Source organism: Trachypithecus francoisi, unplaced genomic scaffold, assembly GCF_009764315.1.
Source record: "Trachypithecus francoisi isolate TF-2019V2 unplaced genomic scaffold, Tfra_2.0 Lachesis_group4, whole genome shotgun sequence".
Classification (NCBI taxonomy): domain Eukaryota; kingdom Metazoa; phylum Chordata; class Mammalia; order Primates; family Cercopithecidae; genus Trachypithecus; species Trachypithecus francoisi.
Genome location: NW_022681469.1, coordinates 55,461,688 through 55,475,692, shown reverse-complemented (window position 1 = coordinate 55,475,692; position 14,005 = coordinate 55,461,688). Strand labels below are relative to the sequence as shown.

The 14,005-nt window shown below is 38.6% G+C and overlaps 1 pseudogene; it reads right to left on the bottom strand.

The window, feature by feature from the left end:
- Positions 1 to 7,944: 7,944 nt before the first annotated feature.
- LOC117072973 lies at positions 7,945 to 8,628 on the bottom strand (annotated as a pseudogene).
- Positions 8,629 to 14,005: the final 5,377 nt, after the last annotated feature.

Below are 14,005 nucleotides of genomic sequence, written 5' to 3'. Positions count from 1 at the left end.
CTTCCGTCCTCACAATGTGACTAAAATCACTAAGTTCACTGATGACATTATGCTTGTCAAGTCCAAAGCCTGCTTTTTCTGTTCTTATCTTACTTGACCTCTCTTTAGTGGAATGCTGCTGGGCATTTTATTCCTTCTTGGCTTCCTCATTTGGCTTCCAAGAAATGATACTATTTTCTGTCTCTTCCTAATTCTAGAGTTTCTCTTTCTCAATCACATTGGGTTGTCAACAACTTCAAGTCAAGATTTCATCCTCAGTAATCTTCTCTTCTTAATGTATATCCTCTCCTTTGAATCATTCCATGTCTTAATTACTGCCTGTGTGCTGTGGTAGACCTTTCTCAGACCTACTGTAATGCAAATGAAAACCTGTAGCACTGTGCAAGTTATTTAAATAAGTATTCCTAAGATGGATCTGAAGTCTTTTCCCTTATTGATTCTGCTTTTGTCATTTGTTTCTTAAATGAAAACAAATTTATTCTCTCGTTCCTATAGGAAAAAAATGTTCATATATATATTTCTAAATCTCTGTGATGGTCTTTCTTAGTTTTCTCTTATCCACGTGAATCTAATGCTCTTCAGTTACCACAGTGTCCAGGTTGCTCCAATCACCACTGGATACTTCACAATTTGTCAATGTCTTCCTTAAGATGTGCTGCTAAAAAAAATAAAATACAGTATTCCAGACATAAACTGTTCAGCCTAGAAGTCAAGAAACTATTAACCTCATGCTCTTGACTATTCTTTTAAAGGTGGATTGGTGTTCTATGTGTCGTTTGGGGGCAGACTCACATTGCTTGACACTGGCTTACATTAAGTTTTATTTTCCTGTGTGAAAAACAACCTTTTTCCATACTTTCAAGGCACACATATTTTAATGAAAAATACAGGAATTATCATTTATTTCTACTGAATTTCACCCTATAGATTTTAATCAATTATTGTAGCTCATAGAGATATTGGATTGTAATTATGTGATCTATGGTATAACTTCTTTCTATTGCATTAATCGTCATTGCTCATTCTGACCTCTGAAATCTTGCTTTCTGGGAGTTCAACCAAGTCCCCACTGATATTGTTGACTTCAGTCACTGAAGTAAAGGAAGAGCCTCTAACACACTACTGGAGATGCTGCTCTATTGGCAGTGCTGTGTGTCAAGATTCACTCAGGAAGTGGCAAATGACATCCACATGATGTCATTCATAAGCACCGACAGTGGTTGTGAAAACTCCCATGACTCATCAATGGTACTGCCATGTCAACAACCCACTCATGAGACTGTCATTAAAATATGCTTCAAATATTTATTAGAAATCAAGATATATCAAATGTCTATGCTGTTTCTCTGTTCTACCAAACCAAAATCTCATCCAAAAGGGAAAAGATTACTATAATATGATTTCTGAACTCGTTTCTGTAGCCAATAAGTACTATGCTTTCTGTTAAATAAATACTCTGTTTTGTCTTGTCTAAGACTTTCACTTTACCTTGATTTTAATTTTCAGAGAAATTGTAATTTAACTTTTTATTTTCTTTCTCATTTGCATACTTGCCTTGAATAGTTAGGATAGGTCACTGGCCAGAGAGAATTCCTCCCTCAAGAATTGCTTAATTGTTCTAAGGTGTTTCACTGATACAATTCTGCAGCATGGTTTGTTACAGTGATTAGAAATTCCTTACAATCTGAATAATATGGATTCCTTTTCCTGAATAAGTCTTACCACTGTGCCACACAAGAGCCCAAAAATATAAAATGTATGCTTTTATTGTGCCTTGCATGTCAGAGTCTCCTAAATATGATAGTGAAGTTCGGAGTGGTTTTTATTCAGTACTTTAATCCTAGACATGTGAACATAAGCATATTTCAGGAAACCCTGATTGGCTACATTATGGGTTTGTATCACACTCTGTTACAAACATTTCAGACGCTTTGATTGGAGTATAAATGCTTAGCCTCAAGATTCTTCCACCTTCAAAAATATTGCCTCGTAAAGAACAGTTGTGGATCCTTTCCTCCCCATTTTCACACCTTTCCAGAAACTTCTTAGTCAAGCAAATACACATGTAAAAATGACACCACCTCTGAGTTTTGCCTCTTCTTGACTTCATTCTATTTGTCGTTAGAGCCTTACTCAATAGGGCAGAACAACTCTAGCTGCCCAGTCTTCTGCCCACTTACCACCAGGCTGTATTTCCCCTGGAACTTCTCCTTTAAGTCTATTCCTATCACCGACAACCTCCTCATTGTTACAGCCTGCATAGTCTTATCTTCCCAAGCTTACATTTTCAACACCTATAACAGCATTTGCAGTTAGATGGAATCTCATGTACACTAAAGTGTAAATCTTCCAGGTGTTTGCTCTTGGTTTCTAGCTGTAAAATGAGACACTTTGCTTCCTGTGAAAATAGTATCAGACCATAGTCAGCAGGTAAAAGAAAGTATTTTCTTTTGTTTTGTTTGTTTGTTGGGGGGAGTTATCTCCTCCTTGATTCTGAATCAAGATTATGCCTAAAGCTGGCCCTGAAAGTAAAGCTTCATTTAGGATGCTTGGGATAAAAGGGAGCTTGGTCAGAATTCAGAATGGGTAGTGGAGATTCTGGTCAGCCCCCAAGACAACTATTTCAAGAAAGCCACAGAGCAAAGTTTTTGGAAGAAAAATAAAAACACTCACCCCACCCCACCCAAATTTTATTATATGTAGCAATTAATTTGACTAGTTATGTAATTGTTGGATTGATCTTAATCTATAGGAAGGTTCAACACAAAGAATCATAAAAGATCTCTAGGATAGTAAAAATTGCAGTTACATTTTGACCTCTATATGAGCCAAAAGAAAATCAAATAACCTATCTCCTTTATAATTTTAGGACTCCCTGTTCCTTAAGAACTGTATTGAAATTGTATTTTTGTTTCACAAGCCTCATGAGTTATAATGAGTTATTGAATAGCGTAGTAAGCAGCACTTGACTGAAGTTGATTCTATACTCCTGATGGAAGAAAAAGTCCCACATGAGGTCAATTGTAATTTCAGATAAAAAATGATTAAGTCATAGTTCTTAGCGAGATTGGTTGAGACAGCAAAATATTGGTCCCTCTGGTAAGTAGCCGTGTTGGAGATCAACAGATGTTCCATCCAGTCAAAATTTTGAGTTCTACTGTAACTCTCTACATATTGACACACCATTGTCAATTCCCCATGCAAGACCAATTTCGTGCAGGAAAGAAAAAGCCCAGGAAGTGTGAAAGTAATCTTTGTTTCATAAAAATTAACCTACACACCAAATTGATTCAAATTATAAAAAATGCAGTATTTCATCTGGAAGAGTCAGATTTGAATCTTCAACACTCTACAGCAAGTTGAAGGGGTGGTATATGAGTAAGGCTGACATAAAAATTTTCTCATGATAAGTTTCTCATGATTACTTAATTTTCCAGATTAAAAAACAAAGAAAAGAAGGCTGTATTAAGTATTAGTATACGTTTTCATAAACATAATGAGGATCTATTATTATTACATACAGTGTATGAGGAAGGCTAGCAACTTGAGGCATGATGGGAACTTCTAAGCAAGTAGTTCATGTTTGGAATGTATTGCTTAACAGCAACAACAACAGGGACACATTCTGAGAAACGTGTTGTTAAGCAATTTCATCACTGTGTGAACATCATAGAGTGTACTTGCATAAACCTAGATGGTGTAGCCTACTCACACCTAAGCTAATATGGTATAGCCTATTGCTCCTAGACTGCAAACCTATACAGCATCTCACTGTACTTAATACCATAGGCAATTGTAACACAATGGTATTTGTGTATCTAAACATAGAAAATGTACAATAAAAATATGGTATCATAATCTTATGGGAGCACTGTCGTATGTGCTGCCCATTGTTGACTGAAACATGGCTATGCAGTGCATGATTATACACTGCATGCTTATGAGACAGGGATAACTGGAATGCCTATGTTCGTTTGGTTGATTCATTCTTGGTAATAAAATAAACCTTAAATGCTGGAATTTTTGTAAAACTCAAAAAAGTTTTTTGTTCAGATATTTTGAATATATTTTAAAATATAGCCTTCCTTAGAATGGTAGGGAGGCACTACATACGTAGATATATTTATCTTTATTCACTTATGAGGGCATATTTTCAAAGAAATTGAAACTGGGAAAAGGTATGAAATCTACTATGTAAATGCAAAAGTCCAGTTTCAGTGAAATTGGTATTCTATCAAAGGTAGGAGGTTGTCTAGTGACCATATGCAAATGAATGAATGACTTGCTAACATATTCCACCTACATAAAGCAGATGGCCTTCTGGGGTCCCTCAATATCCCTCAGTCATCTTCCTCCTCTCCATCCAGGATTAATTAGGATTGATTGAAAAAATAGTCTTCTTAAACTATTTCTACTGCTTTGGTATTAGCTTTTGCACTTTCTCTCTCTCTCTCTCTCTCTCTTTAATGTGACTGGTAGAAATCATTCAGAAACGTCTCTGGGAATGGGGTATCTGTTTCTATAAGAATAAATAAGTTTAACTAAATAGAGACTCACAAGCATCTTATGCAGCATTAGAGAACTCTATACCAGCAAAATCAAGTGATCCAGGAAATGGAATAGCTCTAAACTTCATGGGAACTTCTGAGTAAGTAGTTTCATGTTTGGCATCTCCAAATAGCATTAAGGTCAGTACTGCTGATCTTGCTTGAGAATTTTCACTGTGTTCACACAAAAGCTCTGGGTTCCTGTGAAACAGCAGAAGCAGGACTCACAAGGTGGGTAGCAATCAGACGATTGCTGAAAGTTTTTAGTAAAGGTAGACCATGAGGCAAGTAGCATATATTTTATGGAACTGAAGCTCTGCAAACAGCAGTAGTCCTTAGGGTATACCTTTCTCCTGTCGGGAAAGAAGAGCTGGTCACGAATGGACATTTCTAGCCACAACTAGGCTATTGTACCTAGCAATAACAGAAGCAGTAGCAGCAGCAATAATAAGAATGTATGGGTTTATATGCTGGTGCCTATATGTCATATGTGTTTCTATATGTTGTGTTACTTACACTTACTGAAGAGGTACATCTCAAGTTGTATGTGAAGTTTATTCATTTAAGAAAAAGGTATTATAGGAAGATTTTACCTTTCAGTAATCTGTGGTCTCTTGATTTTAAAATAATCTAGTGTTCTCAGTAAAGACTTGTGTTTGCTTGGGAAAAAGCCAAATTAACATTGAGAGAGTGTTAAAATATGGAACAGCATGGCAGGTGATGAGCAGAAGAATAGACTGGGTTGATCTATAACTCCCAAAAGCATGGGAATCAACATTTTCACCTTTTGAAAGGATTAAGGCCAGGCACAGTGGCTCACGCCTGTAATCCCAGCACTTTGGGAGGCTGAGATGGGTTGGGATGTTGAGGCAGGTGGATCACCTGAAGTCAGGAGCTTGAGACTAGCCTGGTCAACATGGTGAAACAGCATCTCCACAAAAATACAAAAAATTAGCTGGGCGTGATGGCAGGTGCCTGTAACCCCAGCTACTTGGGAGGCTGAGGCAGGAGAATTGCTTGAACCCAGGAGGTGGAGATTGCAGTGAGCTGAGATCACGCCATTGCACTCCAGTCTGGGGGCAACAAGTGCAAAACTCAGTCTAAAAAAAAAAAGGAAAGGATTAAAAGGAAATATGTGTGTGTGTATTCAGCAATGTCCCAGCATTTACCATTAATTGTAAGTTAACCTAGTTGCATACTGAGGAGCAGTTATAGTCCTTCAAGATTTATGTAACACTTATAGCAGTATAATTTATTTACAAAGAGCTTCTTTGATGTGCTCTTTGAAACAGCCCAGTAAAATCATATGTCTTCCACCCAAATAATGTTTGATTTGAATTCCAAATTCAGTCCTGGAAAGGAATGCAGACAGTCAAGTGCATTTTGCCTTGGACAGGAGCCATGTAAGGATTCCACATGAGCTGCCCTGACCCATCTGGGCCCAATAAGGCCTCCTGAGGCTACCTTCTTTATCAGCATGGTACCTTAAAGGCAGTGGTGGTGGATACTGTGATTTTCCACTGGTTACCACTGCTCACTCTTCTGTCAGTCGTCTCAGTTTTGTCACAAGGGATTACCCCTCCCTCCCTCACTAGATACAAGCTTGATGGATGTATCTATCAAGGTGTCCTGACATCCTCTAGCGAAGGGATAGGACTGTGACACAATCATGGCCATTAGAGACTCTCTTCTGGGGATTTGACTTTTGAACTGAGACTGACACAGGAAATGATCTGTTTCAATCATGGCACTTGAAGAGACTGTCCATTGGCTCTTGTGGTATTGAGGTCCCCAGACAGCTCTAGACCCTCTCTTTACTGTAGACTTCCTTATTTGAATTTGCAAGTCACCCCAACAATTTACTTTCCTTTCCCTTCCCTTCCCTTCCTTTCCTTTCTCTCCCCTTACCCTCCCTCCCGCCCCCAATTCCCCCCTCCTCCTCTCCCTTCTTCTCTTTTCCTTTCAAGACAGTCTTACTCTATCACCCAGGCATAGTGGCACAGTCATGGTTCACTGTAGCCTCAAACTCCTGGGCTTAAGCAATTTTTCCACCTCAACTTCCCAAGTAGCTAGGACTAAAAGGTGCACACCACAATACCTGGCTAATTTTTATTTCTTTTTATTTTTTTGCAGAGGTGAGGTCTTACTATGTTGCCCAGGCTATTCTCCAACTCCTGACCCTCCTGCCTCAGCCTTACAAAGTGCTGGAATTACAAGCATAAGCATGGCACCAGCCTTTTTTTTTCTTGATTAAGTTAGTTATTTTCTTCTCGCTGGCAAACAAAGAGTCCTCACTGCTGAGATATGCCTCTCAGCCTATAGAACTTTGCTCTCTGGAATGCCTGTCCACAAGGCCAATCTCTACACTTACTCCACTCTCTTCACAATCTCTAGTTATCACTTGGTGAGTGACCCAAGGACTGCTAAGTGGAGATTATTCTAAAGAATATAGTAAGGACAGGAAAAGAGATGAATAAGGATTTTAGGAACAAATATTTAATATTTAGATATCAGTCCCTTTTTTCCTAAGGTTGGACTTTCTTTTACAGCTGAACCCCTGATAGACCAAAACAAGATCCTACTTTATCAGAAATTCAAATAAAGATGTTCATCATCAACTATCAGCAATTCAAATAAGCACCTGGCACTCCTCCAGAGAATGTTGCATATCCTCACTGCTCTCAGGAATTGTTCCTGCTTATTTCTCTCCAGCAAATTGCATACTGGTCAGGCTAATGTGGGAGATTTCTCATGTGAGACATCCTGGAAATCACCATGGTGACAGCCAAAATGTGTCCCCTAAAAGCTTTCTCTTTCTCACCTTTCCTCTTAACATTTCTTGTCCTTCAAATTTTTCTAGCTCCCAATCCCATATTCACTTTTCTTATTTTCTAGACTTCTGGTTTGAGGTCTAGAGAGCTAGTATGAAGCTCTTTATATAGAAAAATTGCTTTTTATTAACATGGCAAAACATCATCCTATTATAAATAAAGACTATATGAATCTTCATTACAAATCCTAAAGTAATGTTCTTCAAACTATGGATCAAAACCCATTTGTGGGTTGTGAAATTAATTTTAGTAAGTTGTATCCAGGATTTTAAAACATAAAATTGTATACAATAGAGTAGGTCTGAATAGAAAACATCAGAGTATTTCACTCATAATTTTTTTTTTTTCATGCTTAAAGGCAAATGTATTCAGTTCCTTTCCATGCAGCACACAATAAGGTTATCTATGTGCTTATTTCTTTTCCAAATCAACAGTTCGGGACAATCTTTCAGGATCCATTCATCCTCCACAGTCAGCCATCTTGCAACATGTTCTCGTAAGTGTCTTGCATGGGGGTAAAGGAACTTTCTTGTTGACCTACGGACTGACCAAGTAGGGGGTGTACTGGGAGGAGAGCTAAGGACTATTGTCGCTTCTGCCACCATCAGGCTCATGATGCCACATTAACTTGTACCAGCAGACGCTTATAGAAGCCACTCGGATTTGCCATGGCAGGGAGGAAGGCATAGGAGAAGAAGAGGAGGGACTCGATGTCCTATGATGGAGTGTAGAGGCTGCTGGCTGGAAAAAAACAGGAACAATGAACATGAGGTCATCTTCCTTAGGATGTCATGCCAAGCAGAAAGCCTCCGAAAAATCCCCCAGTCACTAGAACATTCTTCTTCACAAATGACACCACCTCCTCAGCTTTGCTCCTGACCTCAGTAGGTATCTGATTGCTCTTACGGATCTTCAGCTGCTCTTTGGCTTTCTTCATGTCCTTCTCCACTCATTGCCAGTCAACTTTGATGTACCCAGTATGGTTTGCAAGCTGAAGGAGAAAAAATCCACCTCCCACAGCTGTTGCAGCCAACTTTCCAACCTTCTGGAATATGAAACCCATACACCATCCAGTGACACCTCCAATGAACAGCTGGGTTGCCACGCTATATTTTTCTGCTGAAGGTCCAGATTCCTGTCCGAATAGCTTACGCCACCATGGCTGCTTCTTAGCAAATTCTGCAAGGTCCAGTGATTCAAAATTTCCCTCAAAGTTTCCTTGAGTGGACGCGGCCATTTCGGTGAGCTCGTCTTGCTTCACTCATAATTTTTTAAACAAAAATTTTTTTTTCTCAGTAATGTGTAATTCATGGTCAGGTCTCTTTAAACTGGGTCAAGACCCAATTGAGATGCCTGATTCACATGATTTCTTCTCTTTCACTCACTGAAAACACCAGTTTCTGCCATATCCTCCACCTAGCCTTTGGCCTTACTGGAAGATGCAGTAAGGCATCTACATGATGGTACAAAAGTATGAGCTGAGTCCTTCAAGCTCAGAAATAGATATGCCAAAGTAGGACATGACAAATTTTTTTTTTTTGCATTACAATAATGTGACTAGCAAAACTATTATCTTGTAGCCTAATCCCATTTTGCATGTCAGAAGCTGAATACAACGTTGCCATATTCTTACTCTGTATTCCTTCTGTAATGTTCCTAATCTCTCAGATAGACCTCCTCACCCACATTTGGATATCCAGGCTCAATGGAGTAAAGGTTAAGTATCCAGGAAGGCAGAAGAGAAAATCACATTAATTTAAGAACCATTACTAGGTTTCTCATATGAATGTTTCATGCAGTGCCACGAGACATCCAAATGATTAACCTAGTAATGGTTCTTAATTAATATCATCATAGTATGACCATGCTTCTCTGAATGACAGTTTGATTTGACAACCTCTAAGTTTCTATTCAACTCAAGACTGTCATATTGAGAACATCTGTACCAGTTACTCTTTAAACTGCTTACCTATAACTCTCTCCACCTTTCCAAGAAACTAGTGCACTTTTGCTGTTCTATGGGGGTTTCTTTCTTTGGCCATTGCCTCATTTACTGTTCTTTTTGGACTTTCCTCCTCCTAAGAAAATTGTTCTAGGTTGCTTTCCTCAGGGGTCCTCTCGTGGATCTCCCCTCTTAGTGTTTTATATGCCCTCCCTGGGAAATCTTATGCAATATCATGACTTTAATTCTATTTATATAACATTAACATTCATGTCAATATCTCTATTCTGAGCCTCAAGACAAAAATTTAACTATTTATTGAAACTTTCTACTTGTATATCTCACAGGCTCTTAAAATTCTATTATCTAAAATAACATTAATAATTCTCTCCCCCAAAACATTTTTGCTTCCCTGAACTGGTTAGTAGCAGCACCATTTAAACAGAATCATTAATTTAAAACTTCAAATCACCTTTGATTTCTACCAGTCAATATTTTCCATCAATTTTACCTACTAAGTGTCCCTTTTCCATCTCTACTTACACTCTCTAGGTTTTGGGGCTCAAAACTTGTCAACTGTTCTATTGAAACAACCTCTTGACTGTAACAACCTCCTTGTCACTGTAATATTCATTTTCCATAGTGACACCAGGGTTATTTTGAGACACAAATCTGATCATGGCATTCTCCTGCTTAAAAATGGCTAATGGCTCTTGACTTTTGACAAGACAAAATCCAAACTCCTCATGGAACAGCTAAGACCTTTCAGAGTCTAGGTAAACCTTGTTTTTTTTTTTTCTTTTTTTTCTTTTTAACAGGATGCCCCACATTTCCACTGGAACCAACCAAATTTCTGGTTCTCATCTCAGTCTGCCTTTTTATGTTTTATTCTGTCTGCCTGAGAAGGAAGAGGGAGAGCAGTAAGCATGGAATGTCCACTGTGTGCCAAGCATTGTGCTATCCACTTCCTCCTTCAATACTCCAAGAAATTGATTGTTTTTCCAATTTTGAAAATGAGGAAAATCATGCTTAGAGAAATTTTAAATTTTGCTCAGATTCACAGAATGATTAAGGGCTAGAACTGGAATCCAAGCTCCGCCCTTCTTGAGTCTAAAGCCTAAGCTCTTGCCACCAACCCAGGCTATGCTATCTTTGCTATGGACTGAGTGTTTATGTTCCCTCAAAATTCATATATTGAAATGTAATCTTCACTGCATTGGTATTTGGAGATGGGATTTTTGGGAAGTAATTAGGTCGTAAGGATAGAGCCCTCACAAATAGGATTAGTGCCCTTATAAGAGAAGACATGGGAAGCTTGCTTCCTTTCTCTCTGCTTTCTGGCATGTGTGGGTACAACAAGAAGACAGCCATCTGCAAAGCAGGAAGCAAAGTGGTTCCTCTTTGGACACAAGATCTGCTAGCACTTTGATCTTGGACTTGCTGGCCTTTTTAGAAGCGTGAGAAATAGACGTTGCATAAGCCACTACTCTATGGTATATTTGTTAGAGCAGCCCTAATTAAGACAATCCTGGAACTTATGCCCTTTTTGTCTTTCGAGACCCAGTCTAAAATATCACCTCCTCCATGAAACTTTTTCTGACTCCCCAAGGTGGAGTTAGTCATTCCATCGTCTGCGCTCCAGTACCACAGTGTACATATCTCTGTGGCAGCTCTTTTCACATTGTATTGTAGTTATGTATGTGTCTGCCTTCACCTTAGCCTGAGAAACAAGAGCCACTTTCAATTCATCAGCAAGAAGGCCAGCTGGAGAGGCAAAAACAGCAACAACTTGCCAAGAATTGAATCCCATTTCTGTACTTATTAACCATACAACCTTGGACAATTTACACTACCTCACAGAATCTCTTCACTTGCCAAATAGCAATGATAATTCTATAGGCAAGGTTTCTAGGACATAGGAGGCACCTCATACATGTTGAAAGAAAAACTTAGAGGAATATTCAATAGTTTAGTAGTCCTTTCCAGACATAAGTTAACATTTCAACGTATCTTCCACCGAACTTTAATAGTGGGATTTTTGGTATTTGCAGAAGACTGAAGGGAGAGGTGGTGTGGGGCATCAGAACATCCGATATTCCCACCTCCCCACATCGTCCCTTATATTTCGTTATCCCTCATTGCTTACATTAGTGGAGTAGGCCTGCCCTCTAATGGAAACAACTTGTTCTTAGCTCTGTTTAGCACCTCTACAAGAGCCAGAGCCCACCCCTGTGCTAAGCAAGTGTGGAGAACATACATATTAATTGACTGCTTTAATTGAAAACTCTTAGCTTTATAAAGGAAAAATAATGTGTGTTTTTCTATACATCCTAGAAAACCATTCAGTAGTAGACATTGTTTCACAAAATAATTTTTAAGAAAAATGTACCCCCAAAATATCTTTCATAAAGCTAATTATTGTGTTTTAATATTTATGTGAATCTTTTTATCTAAATAGACTTGAAAACATTTTGCAAACAGATTTATTACCTATATAGTGTGTTCAAGTCAATTGAAGTAAAATTCAATTAAAAAGCAACCACCTCCGAAGTAAGGCACAGCAGATGTTTAACAGCTCACAGCGACACCTCACAGCAGTGCAACTTAAGCAGCAGTTTATGAACAAAAATGAAGAATTCCATTTTCTATTTAAGCAACAGGAGAAACAGAACATAATTATCCAAATTAGAAATTTTCTGTGACACCAAGGTCACCATCTCCACTATTCACAGAAAGGCCGCAAGATATTTATTGATCACATGCAGCCAAGAATACTGCTTTATGTCTCTGCTGATGGACAGCCCCCTCAGGCACCCAGCCTCCAAATACTACAGTCACGAAAATTCACAAGGAAGCTGGGAGTGATCTTCAGGACTTGAAAAGGCCGTCCTTCCCTCCTTATTCTCCTGCTCCTGGGCTCAAGAGAGGGCTTGACCACCAGATTGTCTACCAAGGGACACAAATAGAATGCAATGTAAAGGGTGCAGCCATAGTGTATCTTTTTGTGTAATGTGGTAGGGATTTTATTCCTGCCTAACTTGATCTTGAGTCTGGAGGGAGTGAAAAACATTCTGACCACTTCACTCTGTGATTTTCACGTTCATTGCTACTGAAGACTAAGGGGTGCTGAAGTGGGTCAGGGTTTCTTTCAGTGTTGAGATGTGATTGGAAAAGAATGACTCCACAATCTCAAAGCAGCCTTACAAAAAGCTAAACAGGAAAAATTAACTCAACCATGATACTGAAAAATGCCTGGGTGGAGAACTGAGTATGTCTCCCTTCCAGGTGTGAGCTTGTTCTGCATCCAGAGCAAGCTTGATCACCATGAATGTATCAACCTTATGCCTATTCTATTGCTTTTAATTTAAAATGAAATAGACTAGGTTTCCAAATAAAAATGAAAAAGAGAGACTCCTTGACTGCAGTTTATGTTAGATTAAATAATGATTTGACTCAGTTTTGCTTTTATCTGATAGAATTCTAAAATTAGAAACAAGCAGAAACATGTTAATGGATTTATCTTTGGGTCAAATTTCTTCATCAACTTGTCATCATGATACTGTTAGTTAATTAAACAACTTACAGATACATAGAGAATTAACAATTATTCTCTCCCTGCCTGCTGATAAAAGGGGATCTTTCTGAAGGAGAGAGGAGCCAGCAGTTTCGGTAGAAGCACTGTTTACCTCTAAATCAGTCTATTCAGATATTGTTATTACAATTTTATCTAATAACAAATATAATAAAGGCTGTTCAGAGATTGTGTGACCTTTAGCCTATGGATTGCAGGGATTAAATACTGAGATAGATATTTTCTTTCTGTGTGAGCAAATAGAAGACTTTCTCAAGAAGATTACATTGACCTGATTTTCTCAGGATCAAGCAGATGCAAATCAACATGATTATTATACACCTACCATGTGAACAAAACTGTGCTGAATGCTGGGCAGACATGAAGATCAACACAATGATCTCTTGCATCCTTACAATATCTCAGGGATTTACAGAGATAAGAAGGAGTAAAAACTAAGTAATGCACAGGGGTCACACAGTACATTTACAGTAAAGCCAGAAATTGTGGCTATTAAAACTTCTTTTCGTAGTCTGGTGCTACTCCTCAAAAGCATAGTTTTGAATTGGACCCTATAGGTCTCAAATTCTGTTTTCAAGAGCAAAAGAGTAATGGAGTAACAGGACCAAGTAGGTCACCTTCAAGACAGCAAAAGAGGAATTATTCCTGGTCACACAGAGAGGATATACTAAATTTAGAGAACGAGGTAGATGCTGTCATTTCTCTCCAGATTTAGATTTCTTCTGTCATCTGATAAATTTTATTCTATCAATAATCTTCCTCTCTGGTATCCACTAGCTTCTTACTGACCAACTGAGTTTTTCTCAGCAGAAATTTGATCAACTTTCTTATGTCCTAACTAGTCATATAGACAAGGGAATCTTGCTTGAACCCTGAGCATCAACTACACATCTGTCCATTGTTTGTCTTTCCTTCAAAGCCAGACCTAGAGAAGGAGTTGCCTGCACTCATTGCTTCTGCTTGCCTCAGGCACCAGCAATTCAGCACCACATTCTTGAGATTACTCTTCTAAATCACCAACAGCTACTTTTCTGCCGTCCATCCCAAGGTAGATCGTGTCGATGGCTTCCTCCATATTGAATCTCTCCTTTGC